At 37.5% G+C, this 12,782-nt stretch overlaps 1 protein-coding gene across 1 annotated transcript in view; it reads left to right on the plus strand.

Annotated features, from left to right (window-relative positions):
• pag1 (phosphoprotein membrane anchor with glycosphingolipid microdomains 1) overlaps positions 1-12,782 on the plus strand; it is a 57,857-nt gene that overhangs the window by 21,813 nt on the left and 23,262 nt on the right. Inside the window, exon 2 of the mRNA XM_079878333.1 lies at positions 12,262-12,293. The gene's annotated coding sequence lies outside the window, so the exon portion shown is untranslated. The remainder of the gene's footprint in view (positions 1-12,261; positions 12,294-12,782) is intronic.

Here is a 12,782-nt window from a genome sequence, read left to right on the forward strand (position 1 = left end):
ATATTATATCTGAAGCTGAATTTAGCTACACGGACACCTTTTTTTTGAATGAAATCATTCCGATTGATGAATCCGAACATGCTTTTTACTTGAACACTAAATAAAGTGATTGGGTTGATGTGCGCATTTATATGTCGCAAGCTTCGAATCGGAATTGATCTTATGACATGCGGCACACTGCACGAATATGTTCATGTTGTCGAAATTACTGTAATTAATAGATGGCAACTCTACTGAGATTCTACTGAGAGCTGTTCACATCCTAGAATTCTTTGTTTCTATGGCAATGTGGAAGTGCAGCTTTATTATTGATGACTGCAAAGCACTTTTAAAAACTATAAATTCACCTTGATGCTATTGCTAAAATATAAGAACAAACATTAAAAAAAAAATGTCTTAAGAAAATATGTACAGTATAGAGGTTGCATAAAGAGCTTTTAATAAATTCAGTATTTCAAACTTGTAATTAGGACTTTAATGGTTATCACAAGTTGGAATCTGTAATTATGGTAATTTTGGCATGACATGAAAGCAGCAGAAGCTCTCAAGAGAATGCAATTACACATTGCATGCATATTTATTTATCATTATTTACTATACAGGAAACAAACGAAACGTACAGAAATGCCTTTATTAATCTCTAAAAATATTTAAATTCATATATTAGCAAGTACATCAGGGTCTGCAAACTCCTAATTAAAGGCTTTTTGTAGCTGATGGTACCATTCATGTACACTTTGTAGCACGAGAAATGACTGGTAAAGACCCTCCCCTTCATGCTTTCTGCTATAATCGACTGCTTTCAAATCTGTGGTGTTGACTACAGCCAACTAAGCACCTAAACGTGTCAAACACATCTGCAGATCCAGCTTCACAGCTTGCTAATGTATTCTCCTGCTCAGACTGAGCTCTGTTGGGCAGGCAGTCGCTTTAACTGGTTCATTTCTATTCTGTTAGCATTAGCAGACATCTCAGTCGACTCAGCTCAGCTGAATCACTCCGTATTATGGATTCAAACCCTTTTTTGGAGAAAAAAAATACTATAGGTGTTAATCAAATTGAACATGATTACATGATATGCTAATTAATCAATATTTGCTGAGAAAATCCCCTTAATGAAAATAGTTCTAATACAATATATTGTTGTGGTGGACCAGAAGAGGGCCCTCAGAAAAAAGTTCTATATAGAATCTTTAAGGGTTCTTAGGCGCTTCATATAGAACCTTAGGGGTTCCCATATGGGATCATCTTATGGATTTAATTTAAATACATTTTGTTTTAATAAATTTTTTATAGACAGCGTGTAAACATACTTTACTAGAAAAAAATGAAATAACCCATTAAATAAAAAACACGGATTATGCAATCATTTAAGACATTTCTTCTTGTATATAACCTTTTTGGCATAAACAATTCTTTGAAATTGAGTCAAGAACCCTAGGTTTCTATTTTGAAACCCACAAAGTTTGAAAAAAAAATACAAATTCTGTCATAATTTATTCTTCATGTCATCCTGTATGACTTTCGTTCTTCTGCAGAACAAAAAAACCCAGAATATTTTTTTGTTGTTGAAATTTTTACTAGTTTTGTCCATACAATAAGAGTTAATGTGGTCCAAAAACAACAAAGACAAAAAAAAATCTTCTTTTTTGCTCCCGAAGAAAACAAGTCATTCAGGTTTGGATTTGAAACAACATGAAGAGTAAATTATGGAATTTTCATTTTTGGGTTACCTGTACTAAATGAATGTGTTAAAATTACCTATACTAAATACAAACTACAATTTCTTAAATCAGATGTTACTCAAAAAATAGCTGGTTTGATAAAGTCTTGAATATTGCATACAGTATGATACCAACCAGGCTGTGTTGGTGCATTTCCACCATTATAACCTTTATTGTCATTCAAATGACCCTTCATTTCACGCTGAGGTCGTACAGCTTCCATATTTCCCATCTTTACAGGCTGATATTGCTTGATGATACATTTTGTGTAAGCAGAGGATGTGATGAGATATAGAGAGAAAGAGACATCCTAACAAAAGCAATATGGATTCATACCCTGTGGTGGCTCTGCTGAAAAATGGTGTGTTGGAAAGGTCAGTGTAATCGCCAGGAGAGCTATGTGCTAAACCCCCCGTCTTCACACACATACATACACAAACACGCAACAGACACACACTTGTTTGACCAGCACCCCCACTCCACGTTTACTAAATCAAATAAATCAGACGGAGGAGGGGTGATACTGTTATGAGGAGCTTCCCCTCCCCCGCCTTCAAATAAATCACATGGAGGTGCAGCCCAATTCTGCAGAAACCCTCTCCGCTCGCATTTCAAGGCGACCACAAGGAAGGGTGGAGGGGTGAAAGCATTTTTTCAGTTACTTTGATGACTTGATGGTGAAATATTATTCATTATGAATCCTGGGTATGAACACATTGTTATAAAACAGGGATTTTGAAGCTTTGATTTCAAGGACCCCCAAATAGGCCTACAACAATTTGTTGGCCTATTTAGTGTTCTAATAGTATAATGATATTATGAAGACAAATAATTTGTCTTTTATTTATTTTAAATATTAATATGCTATCTGGAAAGCATTTACTTTCTATTAAGTTGACATTGTCTTTAAGTTAATAGTCGGTTTCCCCCCCCAAAATATTATTATTGCTTATTTTCAGTTCAAGTCAAAGGTCGGATAGTGTCATACATCTAGTTAGCTCTGAAATACAGTGCCAAGAAAAAACTCCCTAAAAAGATAAACAAGTATTTAGAACATTTGTATGTTGCAAGAATTAAGAGATGAACACTTATTTGAGGTGTATACACATACACACACACACATACACACACACACACACACACACATATGTGTATATATATATATAAAGTATCTTTAGAATATTTGATTACTGAAAGAATTGTTATTAATTGTTAGCTATACTCCTATAAGGGTGGAACAAACCACTTGTCAGTTGTTGGACAGTTTCACATCTCCCTATCAACATGAAATCAGACAAGTCATCAGTTGTGGTGAATAAGTGCATGTTAAAAGGATGGGGTGGGGTTTCATTTAGGCGTTTACAGATAGCTTTTAATAAATCCATTTTGCCGTTGCTGAACTTAAGAGCCCTTATTAAGAAATATGATACTCCCATGTCATGTGTCCAGTGCATTCCTTATTTGCTGCATTAAAAGCTCATTGCCCAGCAGGAGCTTCTCTGATGCTGAGATGTGTATAAACTGGACTGGCGATTGGGTGTGGTCGTGCTCAGTTCAAAGGTTTTAATATGTGACTAAGATGATGATGATGATGATGATGATGGGATATTCACAGGGAGGAAGCTCTGATGCTCTGTATTGTGATTAATCCCTTGAAAGGTGTTAGACTTGTACCTTCCCTGCAGAGCAGACGGAGAGCAGGGCAGGAGTTATTCTCATACTGTGTGCTAATCCCTTTATCTGCACAGCGATGCCTCTCACCGGAGCTCCAGTGTCAGGCAGCAAAGTTATCGGCATCTCTATCAATCAAAGTTATATGGGTTCTCATTGAGAGGCATGTTCAGCCTGTTAATCTAATAAACATTGTCTCACCAAGACAACCCTTTCTCCTCCTCCCCCCTCTCTCTCTCTTTCTCTTTCTCTGTCTGTTTCAATTTAGTGTGCTTTATTGGCATGAACATTTTTTATTTGTATAGTTTTAGAAAATACAATTAAAAATAATATTTTAGAAATTATTTTAAAATATTTATTTTACAATTATTTTAAAATATTTATTTTACAATTATTTTAAAATATTTATTTAAAAAATACTTATTTTTAAATTATTTTAAAATGAATTTTATTTTTAAAATTAATTTTGATAAATAATGATCAATTTCAGAATTAGAAGTTGAAAAATAAGACCAAATATGTGTGGTATTCTGAATCTGCATATAACAATAGAGACAGATCACTCTGTCTCTTCAAATTTGATGCTCGCAACATCAGGATTAAATTCTTATAGAGAATGTGTATTAAAATGTATAGCCTATACCTTGAACATACTGTAAGTCGCTTTGGATCAGTTCTACCCCTCACAAAATTGAAGACTCCCTGTTTAATGCTGTTTATATGTCTATGTGGTGTTTTTAATATGCTTTAAGACAAACCATGTGCAAATTCATCATTGCTGAGTATTTTCTTCTTAAAACTGCAGTGAACCAAAGACAGTCTCAAAAACGCGGTTTGAAATCGCCGTTGTTCTCGGTCACAAAAATGTTGTAACCAATCCCGTCAACGTGTGGGCAGGCTTTAGGATATCATTAACTATGCTCTGAAGCAGTGGAGTCTCCTGGTATGTTTTTCTGTTGATATGAAAAATTGTGTACATTTAGCAGTATAGCATATTACAATGTTATGATGAACTATATGCCTTTCTCTACTAAGTTGTTCAAAGCATTTCTAAGGATAGTGATTTTTAGAAGGCAGACTGAGATGGCAAACGGGAACATGGTTTGTGTAACATTAGCAACACGTTATTACGCTTAACGTAGTCAAACAAAAGGCTAATCATATTAATTACCGTTATGTGTTGTAGAGAGTGATACATTAAACCTATTACCTTTCTGATACATCGAATTGTAGACGACCCTGTATAATTCACTCTTCCACTTTTTATGAATCAGTTTTTGGTTCAAGCATATACTGTATGGCTGAACTAAACCAGTATTTCCATTTGACAATGTGCAGCGTTTACTACAGTAAAGTTGAGCAAGTGGATCAGGTAGTCAGGTTATCAGGTAGTAGCTATTAAATTCATATTTTGTAAATCTTGTTTTGATAAAGTGGTAGTTTGGCAGACATTTTGCAGGCATGATTACTTAAAGTCTCACTACAAGTGTGGGGAAATACACTTGACTGAGTTCTGACAGTCACACACACATTTACAGTAGGGTGGGCCTCTTTTTGCAGAGTGCAAGCATTGTTTGGCCGTTGTTAACACAGTTCAGTGGTTCTGATCTAGTCTAAATTTGTTGAGGAATGAGATAAAGGTCAAGAATAATCTGGGACGCTCCCTATAACATGTCACTGTTCATCTGTCAGCGCTGAATGTGCTTAGCATTTTAAAATGATGCAGTCTCTCTGGCAAATCTTTGCATCTACTATCCACAGCGCTGTGATCATTTTCTTGCTCAGCTTGATTAGCACCTGAGCATTATCTCCACCACAATGGCAGGGAAATTTGATTCCTCTTTGTTTGTGCTGAATACAGAGAAGGGGAATTCAATAAGAATGAATTGCGCCCACTGATAGCGTCATTTATTTGCTCATGCTTTAGTGTCCAGTTCACTAAAGGAATTTGCTAATCAGGTAACGTGCAAACAAGCCTACAAAATCTGCGCTGAACTCAATTTGTACGGACAGTTTGTGCAAAAATAGCACGAATTGCCCCAGAGCGCTTTGCTTTCAGCTGATTTCTCTCTCTCCTCTAAATAAGCAGTGTCAAATTTATTTACTTGAACTGGCATAGCCTGCTTTTTTTCTCCAGTGTTTACTAAAGTGTGAGAGAGAGAAAGCGGAAAAGTGAGTGGAATAGGTTTACACAAGCTGATTTGGACCGACAGCCAAGTGAACCAAGGCTTTGTTCATTTAATTTGGTCAAAAGCAGGGGATACTAGAAAAAGAGGCTAAATCAGAGAGAAAAAGGGAAAAAGGAATAAGGGGTCTGTACCAAACGGCCAAATACACCAAATCCCAAATACAGGATCACTGTCACACCCACCCTCACAAAAACCCAATTGCATCATTTACTGCATTTTGAACCACTTTCAAGTGGTTAAAACACTGTTTTTTAATAGGTTTATTCTTGTTTTTGCTGTGGTTTAGAGTGTTTTTTGTGTTTAAATAATCTTCACAACTTCTAGTGGAACAGTAACACTCAGTCTGAGTTGTTCATTACAAAATAAACGTCATGCCTGGTTTAATAGTTATACAGTTTAGCATTCATTCTATTTTAAAAGATTCATAGGTTAATGTTAATCTAGGTAATGCATCTTGTTGTTCTTGCTTTAGCTTGTGCACTATTGCTTACACTTGACACTTGGCAATGTGTACTGTAAATATTGTGGCTCTTATGATAAATTGGCAACATCGTTACTCATTTGTATTGTGCTAAACCTTTGTGAAAAAGAAGTGTATTTAATTTTATTGAATGCGCACTTGCAGTGTGATTAAAATCTAAATAAACTATACTTGTATATAATATGTATATATTATGTAGATAATAAAATATTAATGAGATTTAAGATTACTTATGTCTACTTATCTAACATCACAAAAAATACTGTGTGCAGGGCTAAATGCGCTTGTCGTATGTGCTTTGCCTACATATAATGGTATTTTGACCAGCTGAGTTTAAAAAATATGTGAAGGAGTCAAAACAGCAGCAGGAATTTATCCGTCACACACACAAACGAAGATCTGCTGTGAGGAGACGCAGTTCTGATGCCTGTACCAAACAGGTACAGGTGTATGCTTGAGCATTCTGTCCTTTTTAGGCTTGCATCTTGTGACGTCATGTCCTGTTTTTGGTTTGTTTACATGTCTTTTGTCCGTGTTGCGTTCATATTTCATTCGAACTGCAGAGTTTGTTTGGAAGCGGACCGAGACCCATCTTTTCAGTGGTTTCGATTCGCTTGTTTGTGCACTGGTGTGCGCACCAGGGTTCGGATGATAGCGTTTTCACTTATTCAAATGAACCGCTCTAACAGAGCAATCACACCAGGGTTCGTTTTAATTGAACTAAACATGCCAAGTGTGAACCAAGTGGCAACCTTCGGATCTCTCTCTTGAATCCAACACGGAAGTGACTTAAATTGCAATTAATCGACTGGCCGCTAGAGACAGGCTCCAAAAGAGAGTCAATGCCATAGAACCCCCATGTTAAAATACCCAACTTTACCATAGACAGTATATAAACTGGACACAGCGCCCCCATAGGTTTCAACGGAGAAAAGTGAAGTCAATTAGAAGCACTCACTTCCTGATGGCTGAGCGTACTGCGCAGACTCAAACTGAGCTTGACGACGTAGATGTGACGTGAGCAACCCGTCTGTCTTCTAGTAGCTGTGCCAAGAGAAATCTGAATCATTCCCTTCCGAAACTTGCAGAGACGGAGAGTGTGAGTAGGAGGTGTCCACGAGCTAGGAGCAGGAGCAACTTTTGCTAAGTATTCTGATTAATTATTTTGTCATTTTGCCTCCACGTCCCCCCGATTGCGCGCGAGCTTCTCCTCCTGTCCATACGGTTATCTCTCTACTGTGCGACAGAGAGTCGTGTGGTTATGACGCAATCGTTAGCCTATTTTTACAAAAACGGCTTCTACGGGGCCATAACGTAAGATACAAGGTAATGGAGCCTTTTATACATTTTCGTGTTTCTTTAGAAATAAATAATGGACAAATGGAGTCTTTAAACGCCTCAGATGTAAAGTTATTCGCTGTCAAAGTGACGCCAAAATGAATGGGAGTCAATGGGATGCTAACAGCAGGTGATGGTCTGCTAATCAATGGCGGCGCCCGGGGAAGCTTCAATGTTTTCCGGAACATTGCTCCCCTGAACTTTACAGCAGAAAGTTTTTTTTTTACAGTCTGGTAGAAAAAGTGGTTTTGGTCTATATAGCTAATTTTGTCCTTCATTTTTTTCCCCTGTGAGGGGGGTGATTTTTTTCTTTTATAACTCATCTGTTTAAATTATATTAAGCCTTAAAGTTATGCATGATTAAGGGAGTGGTCACTTGAGTGACAGGTGGATTGCCGTCGATGTCACTACTAGCTGTTTGTCTGTTAGCCGTCAAGTCACCTCAGCTAATGCCACCTCTTTTCCCATTTTCGGTTTATCCCATTTTCGGTTAGTAACGCGCTACCAAGATGGCGGCGGCCGGCTCCGCCCACTTTGGGCTTCAAAAATGCTCTTCAGAAACCTACGGGTGACGTCACGGACACTACGTCCATATATTTTTACAGTCTATGGTGTGAACACACCCTAAATGTATCATTTTCTTTTTTGTTCCTGACCAAAACAACCAAGAGAACCAAACTACAAGTGTGAACACACCCTTAAACCAGCTAAGACCAACAAACCAGCATATTGTATGCTTATTTCAGAAGGCAGTGTACTAGTACATAAAACTCAATGATCAGTAAATTATTATTCCATTCCCATCATACCCTGTGTCGATGCATCTCTGTGTGTGGTTACTGAGTGTAGATTTGCGGGAGGTCAAGGCAGGCTCGTGGTACGTGCAGTAGGAAATGACAGTGTCTCCGGAGACGGGCTTTAATGGTACATCAGTCTGTCTGTGGGAGAACATAGAGGCACAGCTGTTGCATACACACTCCAACACACACTGCACAGGAAGCTGAAACCGTGGTTTCATAACTCATGGGCTTTCCGAGAGGAACGTGTCCTCTTTAAACATCTGTCACATTTCAGAGAAGGACATCAATCCAAACACACACTTTCAACCTATCTGTGAAATGTAATAGTGTTCAGCAAACAATCACTTCCTCTGATCTGTGTTTTATAGTCTCTCTGTGGTGATGCAGCAATTCTAGGCCGTCTGACCTTCGCGCAGATTGTTATTAGCCGCGTCATTAGTACATGCCGCTGCAAGTTCTCTTTATATGCAAACCATCAGGGGATCGATTTTCATGCCAGCTGATTAACCCATGGGATGAGTGCGGTTGCCATAGAGACACAAAGGCAGTTGATCAAATGTGGCCATTTTAATTGGAAGGGCCCTCTGGCTCGCGCTCGACTACGAGCTCGCTGATTGGATGGTCGGTTGCTGTAAGGCACAGATGACAAACCATTGACCCAAGGAAATTGCTTCCTGTTCATCTGCCCCCAAGACTGGTCTTAATGAAACCTTACATAGTTCATTAGCTGTCTGTAAAGGGTATTATTTCATCATCCTTGACTCCTAGGAATATGTGAATACATTGAGGATCAGATTTATTCTTCAAAACAGGCTGTCCTTTTCGCTCATCCCTCTGTTTTCACCCAGACACGTGGCCTTGTTGCATCCAGACTCAAGATGGCCAGTGTTCTCTCCTTCTCTCACTGTGAATTGGCCTCAGTCTGGTGATGAGGAGGGGGTTGGGCGGACAACTGTGTCCTGCCTGTTGTCATATTGGTCATTTTGTGAAATTTTGTGAAGATGTTGCAGTATGTTGTTGCACATAAGCTGCAGTGTTGCGTTTTAAAAAAGAGCTGTGTTGGGTCTTAAAGGGCTAGCTAAGCCAAAATGTAACATAGTGTGATCATTTACTAACCCCTCATGCCATTCCAGACCTGTTTTATTTTTTATTTCAATTTTCTGTTCAGTTATAACGAATGGGGACTGGAGCTTTCAAGCTTCAAAAAGGATACAAAAGTAGTTTATAATAATTTATAATACCGTTCAAAAGATTGGGGTCAAGATGCTCATTAAGGCTGCATTTATTTGATCAAAAATACAGCAGAAATGTAAAATATTATTACAATTCATGTATATTTTAAAATGTCATTTAAATTATGTTTTAAATTACATTTATTGAATAGAATGTTCAAAAGGGCAGTGTTTATTTGAAATAGAAATCTTTTGTACCATATATGTCTTCTTTACTGTCACTTTTGAACAATTTAATGCGTCCTTGCTGAATAAAAGCGTTAATCTCAATGCATTCTTAAAAGCTTTAATCATTGAGACTCGATTTGTGAACTGGATCACACAATTCATTGAAAAGATTTTATTCAAAAGACCTTGCCACTGCTTTCATAAATTCATGATTTTGGGTAAATGTCAAGATTTTCAGTGAACAGTGGTCTGTACCTTACATAAAGCTATCGCATGACTTCAGATGAAAAACTTGAAATGTAGTGCACGTTTTGGAGCATTTTGACAACTTCATTCCTCATTCACCTACATTACATAGAAATAAAGGCTAAAATATTTTTAAAAATCACCTTATGTGTTCCAAAGAAAGCCATATGTGTCTCTGGAACGACATAAAGGTGAGTAAAGATGACACAATTCTTGATTTTGGGTGAACTATTCTTCCTTTAAATCACTTAAAAGTGCCCTGAAGCAGACTGAGCTTCCTGTCACAGCAAGTGCAATGTAACGACAGACGACATGCACCCCCGTGTCCAGCTGAGAGCCAGAATGCGACATATGTCGAATGTGTCATTCTCCTCTAACATGGCCAGAGAGACGCTGTGAAACCGTTGGTGCTTTATAAGCTAATAGCCTCTTGATTGACACCTATGGAAACTGTATTATTCTCACCACCTCCTGCTGCAAATATTTCGTCAGCTTAGGCTACACAGAATGCAGACTATTTCCATTAGGGGTTACAAATGCTGCAATGTTCTTTTTTTAGAGCGAGCTCCTTTCTCTGCTGGAGATGAGTTATTATCAAAGCTTCTGTCAGCAGAAAAACTTATAATAACAAAGCATCCACAAAATTCCTTATTGCATTACTCCTGCTCCAGTGCAATTATTTATTCAAGAGCTGCCGCTGGCGTTCGCATGAGAATCCTTTACCGGATGCGTTCTCAGCAGCAATCCAGCTGTGCTTTTACACAAAATCCAGCCCTCTCTGTGACCCCTGGGGAGGAAAGTCTTTGCTGTATGGTTGTCTGTAACTATAAAGTAACTATATGCCAGATATCTGTAGGCAGGTACAGTATGGTATTTGTCATACTTTTTTTCCTATTCTGACCCGTGGCAGCCAGATACTGCGTATTTACGGTCACAGATACACGGGATCTTATTTGATGGTATATTAAAGGCTCTAAAGAGGTAGTTCTTAAACAGGATCTGGATCTTAAAGATTCTTAGTGATTCTGGCAAAGAATCCACCAATGGCTTGCACAAAGTGTGTTTGCCAAGGACCACAGTTGCTCACCTCGGGCTGGGACTACAGCCTTTCCAAACACATTCCCCCATTAAATGGCTTTTCCAGTACCTTATTTTATATGGCATGAAACACACAATCCTAACATTCCATGCAAAGAACTTTTCAGTCTAACATTTCAGTGAGAATGGGCCCCGTATTTCATAACCTATAGTTGTTTATTACTGGTGCTTGATTTAAGTATTTTATTTAGAGGGTTACATATTTGAATGATCGATGATGGACAATGAAATGGGAACCAAAATCCCATAGACAAATATTGTAGAGACTTTGGGATGGGTAGTTTGGACTTGGGCTTGTAAGCAACCACCAAAAAGCAGCACAAACATGCCTTTTAAAATCTGAACAGATTTGAAAATACTAGGCATCATGCACTTTCCGAGTTTGTAAAGATACACTAAATGACTGAGAATTACAAACTGACAGATTTTCAAGTCATTACAACAGAACAAACTCATGTCTTGTTGCTTTTAGACTGTGTTCTAAAATCGGCTCAAAATACTCAACATGATTGATGTCCTCCGACTGGATGGAATCAAACTTTCAAGCTAAAACCCATCATACACATCACGATTTTCTGTGAAATCTGCTAATTTCGGCAACTAGTGTTAAGACTGTAAATCGGTGGGGAAATCTGGGCAACAGTCATATAGTGCATTCCAGCCTTTAGCAACCACATAACAACATGCTAAAAACCACTCAGAACACTTTAGCAAGTGCAACATTAAGACAATCATAGAACTGTGGCAGTAACATCAAAATCTCCATTTATGGTTTCCATGTATCTTCATCTGCATGTTATACTCCCTGAAATACATTCATTAGAGCAAATCATTGCAAACTATCTTCAGATCATGGTTGCTATAGTTACTCTGGAGCGTGTTTATGAGGATCAAGAAAATGTTCTTGGTGCATGTTCTTCATGTTCTCGCATGCATTTTAGCCGATGTATGATATGTGCTCATGCTGTGAGACTCTTAGTCATGCTGTGAGACTCATAAGTGCTCAATGATCCATAGACTTCAATAGACCCAGAATGGAGAATTTATCATTGCATACAAGAGTCACTTTGTCTTGCTAGTTTTCTTTTTTTCATAATATGATGCTTTATGTAACAGATTGTGATTTATGGTCAGTCATTTGTAAGTTGGACTATGAGTATCTGATCATTAGGATTGCACGTCAAGATGTCCTATACCAAAATATATAAAAAATATATATTAGTATATTTATTTTTCACTAGGGTTGTCTGGTATACAGTATATGCAGAGCTCCCTTCCTGAATCTAACCGTCTTCTCTCTCTGTTTCCCTGCAGGCAACAGTCACCGGAGCCAAACAAATCTTCAGGTAGGACCCGTTTGTCTTTTATTTGGGACTGAGAACTGTGCAAGGCTTGGTTTTTACAGCTTTTTGGGAAATGTTTTTTTTTTCTTTCTCCAAATGGATTTTACGTATGCGAGGTTTTTGTGGTAGTTTTATTTTAAAAAGATACGTTATGAATGTTGTCTTAGGATATCCTCTTTTTTTTTTTATCTCACACAGACACTCACAGAAGGCCCAGAGCAAGTATTTGATTATTTCTTAAATAAATAAGTGATAATTAATTATAAAACAATCAAATAATAAATAACATTTATCATTATTATTACTATTATTATCAGCAGGGATATCGATCAAGGTTTCCCAAACTGGGGTTCGCAGTTTGTGAGTTGATGAAAAGCTAATAATTAATTAAATAAAAAAATGTAAAATTAAAATAAATAAAAGCTCAATTTACACAATTACAATTAAAAACACTTACTAAAAAGATTAAATATTTTAGTTGTTTACCTGCAT

Source organism: Squalius cephalus (genome assembly GCF_949319135.1).
Source record: "Squalius cephalus genome assembly, chromosome: 8".
In the NCBI taxonomy this organism is placed as follows: Eukaryota; Metazoa; Chordata; class Actinopteri; order Cypriniformes; family Leuciscidae; genus Squalius; species Squalius cephalus.